At 55.1% G+C, this 6768-nt stretch overlaps 1 protein-coding gene across 1 annotated transcript in view; it reads right to left on the reverse strand.

Annotated features, from left to right (window-relative positions):
* Positions 1–5046, reverse strand: part of Hdac4 (histone deacetylase 4) — a 254151-nt gene extending 249105 nt beyond the window's left edge. The window contains exon 1 of the mRNA XM_026379669.2: positions 4963–5046. The gene's annotated coding sequence lies outside the window, so the exon portion shown is untranslated. The remainder of the gene's footprint in view (positions 1–4962) is intronic.
* Positions 5047–6768: the final 1722 nt, after the last annotated feature.

Here is a 6768-nt window from a genome sequence, read left to right on the forward strand (position 1 = left end):
AAAGGGAGGTAGCTCAAGAAAAGGAAGCAGTATGTGTAAAGGCCCTGGGGCCACATCGAGTATAGGGCAGCAAAGGCAATAGGAGCTATATATAGGGGCTAAAACTCAGCAGACGGGGCGAGTACCAGCCAGTGAGGCTGGTAAGCCAGACACTAGGATCAGGCCAGCTTTTAGGGATCCTCAGGATCCTAAGAACAAGGGGAAGCCTTGATAGAATTTCTTGTAAGAAAAGGTAGGTATGAACATGATTCGGGAGAAGCCATTTAGGAAACATTTTTGCATGAACTATGCCAGAGCAGCCCATACCCAGGAGGACAGCCCCCACCTCGGAGAGTTCATGAGGGACTCAGCAACAAACACCCTTGGGATTCTTCTAACACTAACAATTTAAATGCAACAAATTGGTTTCTCTTTTGTAAATAATGGGGATGAAACATACTTCCCCCCAAAGAAAATATCAATTTTTAAAACTATTATCATTATTAAAAAGTAATACGTGCTTACTACAAAAAAAACTGTATACAATATAAATATATAAAAAGACAGTGAAAGTCCCTTATGGCCTATTTCCCTGAAACCCCAAAGGGCCACATTATCACATCAGAGACCCGAGGACTTACAACCAGGAGGCCTGGATGCAGACTGTGCTGGACCACTATTTTTTTCCTAACACCTGCATCGTCTGCCCGTCTGTGCCCGGGGGACTCCATAGCACAGTGACGTCAAGCATGTTCGTCAAGCATCGCTTCTATAAAAGGTCTGGCCTATATCCTGCACATACGAGGTGTCTATGCATTTATTACACTCTCCCATTAGAATAAGTTCAAAATGCAGAGCTGCTGGGAGGAGAGAACTACCATTTAAAAATGTAACATAAAACTACGGTTAATCCCAGCAGCTCAGGACGCTAAGACAGGAGAATCTCAAGTTCAAAGCCAGCCTCAGCAATGGCGATGTGCTAAGCAACTCAGTGAGACCCTGTCTCTAAATAAAATACAAAATGGGGCTGGGGATGTGGCTCAGTATTCCAGTGCCCCTGAGCTCAATCCCCACTACCAAAAAAGAAAATTTTACAGACAGCACTCAGGTGATTATTATACTTTACATAACAATATACACAAGTCTCTCCAGAGAGCAAGTAATATTAAACAACCAACACTCCTGAGCTTACCATGTGCTAGATCCTATTCAAAGCAACTGCCCTACAGTGACTTATTCAACCCGAGGAGCCCCGTGTGGAAGAGGACTGACCCGGGAGAGGCCAGCCTTCTCCTGTCAGCCCTGGAGAGTGCGCATCTACCTCTGCTCCCCTTCCACACTGGTCTACGAAGGCGCTTTCCTTACTATGGGAGTCATAAAGGCGTAACAGGTTGCCTATTTTCTCTCTCATTACCTCTGAACCTTGCTTTCAGGAAGCCTTCTGCCACACAGGCTTGGTTTTGCTTCCCTTTGTTTGCCGGGATGGAACCCAGGGCCTCACACATCCTAGGCAAGCATTCTACCACTGTGCTACTACCACTGTGCTACAGCCCCGGTGGACAGTTGTTTGTTTGTTTTAATTATATGTTAACTCTGTTGTTATTTTCTCTTAAGTCTTCTGGTTGGGTTTTAGGATAAGAATAGATTAATCAGTAGTTTTTCAAACTTTTTGGCCTTTAAATGTGTTATTTTTCAATAAAATCCTCCAAGGTAATTGACAGAAGAATCAGCAAACTAAGCCTCTCAGGTGAAAATGGATGAGAAGCACCAGCCACCTTCTGCCCCCACTTCCCGGAGACAGCCTGGGGGCTTCTCAGGAAGAGATCCGAGGTGGAACACAACCGCCTCTGGGTGGCCTGGGTTTAAGGGGCTTGGGAGGTTGTTTGTTTTTGCTAGGGATGAATCAGCTCCACACAAGTGCCCCACCACTGCTCTGCACCACCAGCCTACACCGCTAAGACACCTTCCAGTCCTAGGCCACCTGAGTCTAACCTAAGAGTGCGGGAAAGCCAAAATGACTTCTCAGACCCTATGAAACAGGGTTAGCCATGATAGCTCCAGGGCAGCCAAAAGCCATTCCAAACCATCTTCTCAAAGAGGCCATTCTTGCCCCCACATCTCAACAACACTCAAGACCACCTCTGGCCCAGAAGCAGGGGCAGGAGGAGAGGTGGTTCACCATTGGGACTTAACACAGCGAGGAGTACCAGGATTCCACTCTAAGCTTCTGTCAGGCTTCTCCTCTCACACTGGTCACAGCCGTGCCCACCTCTCATGACCATGGGCAGCAATAAAAAGACTTGGATGGCAAATGCTTAAAACAACACCATGCGGCCTCAATTAGGTGCTCATTAGTGCTAGCTACTGATTTGTGTGACAAGCACTAGTATTATCACTTCCCTGCCCCAGGAAAGACTAAAGAGAGTTCCCTAACCCTAACCCACAGTTAGGTGGAATTAGATGGAGGGTCGCAGTGGAGGCCACCTGCCTTCCAGGAAATGAGGAGGTGGAGGCAGGGAGATACACAGCCACGGGCCACCCCTAAGCAGGGCCTGAGAGCAGACACTGACCTCTGACGGGAACACAAATGAGCAGGCTCTGTGGCCCTCATTCCCCACAGATTGACTCAAGTGTGGCAGCACTACACACGGGCTTTCACCTGACTTGAACCACAAGGTACTGCTCCCTGCTCTAGATCAAGGCCAAATGCCCGGAGCCATTATGCTGCAAGACACATGCTGGCCACCAGACACCAAAAATAAAAGCCCCTCTAAAACTATCTTCCCAGACCCCCCCCCCAGACTGGGGGCCCCTACAAACGGGCACTCTCTCTCCCCGGCCAAGGACTCTGGTCTGAAGAGTGAGAGCCCCCAGCTCGCAGCAGCAGCTATCCCTCGCCCCCCATCTCCCCACTCCCTACATCAGGTAGTAGCACTGCTCAGGCAGCTCCAGAGCCAGGAGACCCAGCCGTTTTCAATAGAGAACAGCATGGATGAGTTCTACAGGAGCCATGAAATCTTCTGCTCCGGCAATTAAGACGGCACAAAGTCGCCTTTCCTTTGGTGCCACCCCCAACATCAAAGGATCGGAATTCAAAGCCATTCATGCTGCATTGAAACCTCACAATGAAGCTGGAAAATGGAAGTCGATTACTGGGCATAAATATGCAGTAGTTAAAAGGAAAGAGTTATAACAAAATTAAACTGCAGCAGCCCCACAATGTGTGGAAACTTCCAGCACTGGAGTCCTTCTGGCAAGCACCGGGAGGACACCCTGAATGCTCACAGGCCTGGCTGCTGGAGCTGAACACGGCCAGGGTGCCATGTTGTCTTGTCCACCTTGTAGAGCAACAGCCTCTGCGAACGTGGCATCTGGGGCTTTTTATTTTGCATGGCTGAGAAGCTGCTGACCACAGAACATTCTCCCTGACGAGGGCTGCTTTGGCCACATCTGTCCTTGGTCCCTAGGCCTTCCAGGCCTCTGTGCAGTCCAGCCATCTTCCCTCCAAGCCCCTCCAGGATCCCCAGGGGCACTCTGCCACCAGCTCCCTTGTAGGAGAAAGCAAAAACCCTAAGAGGGCAGTGCTCCATCCTCCTGCCCAGCAAACCCTGCCTCTTTCTGATTGATTACTGCTCTCTTTAGGAAGGTATTTGATCTCCCAAAGAAAAACCCAGAACACAGAAAGCTATAGAAGTCTTACACTGTGTCAGGGTGTGTGTTTTTAAGGCATGAAAATACTTCCCTCCCACACAAACCGGAGTTCTTCTGGGGAAAGATGCCACAGATACCAGGGAGGAGAATATCTGGGAAAGCTGATCAGTCTTAAAAATAGATAGCTGAACCCAGACTAGAATTCACAGGAGCTACCTGAAAAAAATTAAATCTCACATATTTTTGATATCCAGAACTCCATTCTGATGAAACTTCTAACTGGGTGGCATTTTGCATTTCCAATTATAATAGAGTAATCGTGTTGCCATAGTGACTGCAAGATTCTGCAATAACTTTTGTTGCCTTGTAACTGCTATAGTGTATATTTGTGTACTAGCAGCTGAGTTTTCTTAATTCAATCTCCCTGCCTCTCCCCAACCACCACCATCACCACCACCACCTTTCCTGGCTGGATTCTGAAGCCACCACACCAGCTTTCATTAGGCCGTCCCTAAAATAATGCACGGAATCATCAGAAGCAATTAGAACTCCAGGCAACCACGATCTTATTACCGAAGAAAAAGCGAAACCAGGTCAGGGTGCAAGCCGCCAGCATCCCCCCGGACTCCCGGGCCAGGCTGTACTCAGGTTTACTCCCAGGCCTTAAACGCTTAGGTGGTTTGTGGGAACCGGCGGAAAAGCCTGACTGGAGGAAAGCGGGCAGGCAAAGTGACTACACAGGCCTTTCCTCCCTCCCCGAGCAGGCAGAGCTGCTCTCAGCAAGCAATTAGGTAGGTCTCTACAGTAATGCAATTAGGATTTAGTTAAGAAAGTCATTAGTTCTAAAATAACTTAAGTTTAATTTCTGCAACGCTTTATTTGAAAATTGTGTCACAGCAGGTCAATTTACAGCATGCAATAAAGAGAACACTCCTATCAGCGGCTGCAAGTTATTACAAATTTTCGACGTGCATTAAGGAGTGCACGGGCCCACCCCCGGCCTTCCCGACCCGCACGCGCGGGCTCCCGCTCCGGGGCCACACACACACCCGCGTCCCCGTAAACACCGGCGCCGCGCGTTTCGCAACGCCGCGGGTCCCGCGGGCGGCCGGGCCGAGCCGCGGCCCCCGCCCCGGCACCGAGGGGCGTTTTCCGCAAACTCACACGTCCGTCTGACAAAGTTACATAAACGCTGGGCCGGCGCCCCCGCCCGCCCGCCCGCGCCCACCTGCGCCGCTGGCCGCGCAGGCCGCCCCGCCCGCGGCGCGCGGGCCCAGGCCGGCCGCGGGGCGGCGTCCACCTGCCGCGGCGGGCGTGCGCGGCGCTGCTTACCGGCGGCGGCCGCCTCTAGCCCCGCTCGGGCGCTGAGAGCCGCATCTCCTCAGCCTGCGCCGCCACCGCCGGCGGGCGGGCGGGCGGCTCGGGCGGCGACGGCGACGCGGGCGCGCGGAGCGGGCGGGCGGGAGGGCGCGGGCGGGCGCACGGGCTCGGGCTCGGGCGGCGGCGGGGACCGTGCTCCGCGGCGGCGGCCCCACAACCTCCCCTCCTCATTCACAAAAAATTGACCCACGTTGAACCATGATGCTGCTCCCCCCTCCAGCACCGAGCCGCGCGGGGATAGGCCGCGCCCGACGCCTGTCAGTCGCCCCAGCCCCGCCCCTCCCGCCGGCGGCCCGCCAGCCATTGGCTGCGGCGGCTTTGCGTCACCTCCCCTCGCGGGCCCCGCCCCCTCCCGGTTTCTGATGAAGAGCGCGTCAATTACGGCTCGGCCCAGCCCCCGGGCACCCTGACGCCCTTCCATTGGTCAGCGGGGCCTGTGCCCGCCCTGCGTCAGCCCAACCGTCGGCCCCAAGCCCCGATCCCCGTACAGAGGCTCCACCTCTGCCCGCCTTTCCGCACACATCCACGACCCCATTGGCTCCCGGCGCTGTCAATTTCTGGGGGCGGGGCGTACCGGAGGACGCTCCAGGCGCCAGTGCCGGGCGCTTCGCTATGTAGAAAGCGGAGGGAGCCGGGGCGGATACTGACTGGAAATCGGGCCTCAGCCGTAGCCAACCTCAGTTGGCAGCCTGCAGCGCTGCCACTGATTAGAACCGCGCGCCCACGCAGCTGGCTAGCGCTCGGAGGGGGCGCAGAGACCCGCGGGCTGAGGCAGGGGGCTGGCCAGGCCCTGCCGCAGCCTCCATCTTGGGCACGGGCGCAGGTCACGTGGGCTCCGTGCCGGGGACGCAGGGACCGGGGCGAGTGCGCAGGCGCGGCGGCCCCGCCCTGCCTCGGGGCGGCCGCAGGGCCCGGGGTGCGGCCGGGCTGTTTGGCGGGGCTGGGACCGGAGCGGGAACGCGGGCCGGGCAGGCGCGGGCTGGCCTCGCTTGGCCGTCGCCGCGTTCCCGAGGTCCGGGAGCGCGCTTCGAGGCAGCGCTACGGCCCTCTGCAGGCCGGGGCCCAGCGCCTGAGGTTACCGCGGCGCGCGGGAGGGCGTGATCCGGGCGCTCTCCTGGCGGCTTGGGCCGCAGTCGCCCAGAGCGAGTGACCGGAACCCGCCTTCTGGCGGGGAGCCCCCGGGCCGTGCGGTGCCTGGCCTCCGCGACAGGGGCCCTGGTGCCGGGCCCCGGCCTCTGCGCAGTCGGTAGGCCTCGTGGCCCCACGAGAAAGCTGTAGTTGTGTGGCACAAATACAGCTCTCCGTTACTGTAACTGCCCCCAAGTGACCATCTCGGGGCTTTGCTCGTGGTAAGAAAGCCTCCGAGCCGAGGGTGGAGAAATGCCCACCACAGAGGTCGTCACGCCCGGGGAGAAGGCGCACTGTCACCTACTCATGGAGTGAAGCAGCGTCGGCAGCCAGCAGCGTTTAGATGACAAAATCATTTGACAGGATTATTTAAAACGTGCAATAATATTACAATAGAAGTCTGGCATATAAACATCTCTTAATATTGATTTTACAAGTACAAGTGGGAGACATATGCCTGAAAAAAAGTCTTATCAGAAGGTTCTGGTGTATAATCCTACATGGGATTGATTTTAAAAGGTAGACTCCAATTCAGAGAATAAGCACTCTCATTGCTTTGTACCAGTTGGACCTCACTGGGAGTCCTGAGCTCCAGGAGAGAGAGGCCCTGGGGAGCATCAGGGTAACCAG

The sequence above is a fragment of the Urocitellus parryii genome, chromosome 1 (assembly GCF_045843805.1).
Source record: "Urocitellus parryii isolate mUroPar1 chromosome 1, mUroPar1.hap1, whole genome shotgun sequence".
Classification (NCBI taxonomy): domain Eukaryota; kingdom Metazoa; phylum Chordata; class Mammalia; order Rodentia; family Sciuridae; genus Urocitellus; species Urocitellus parryii.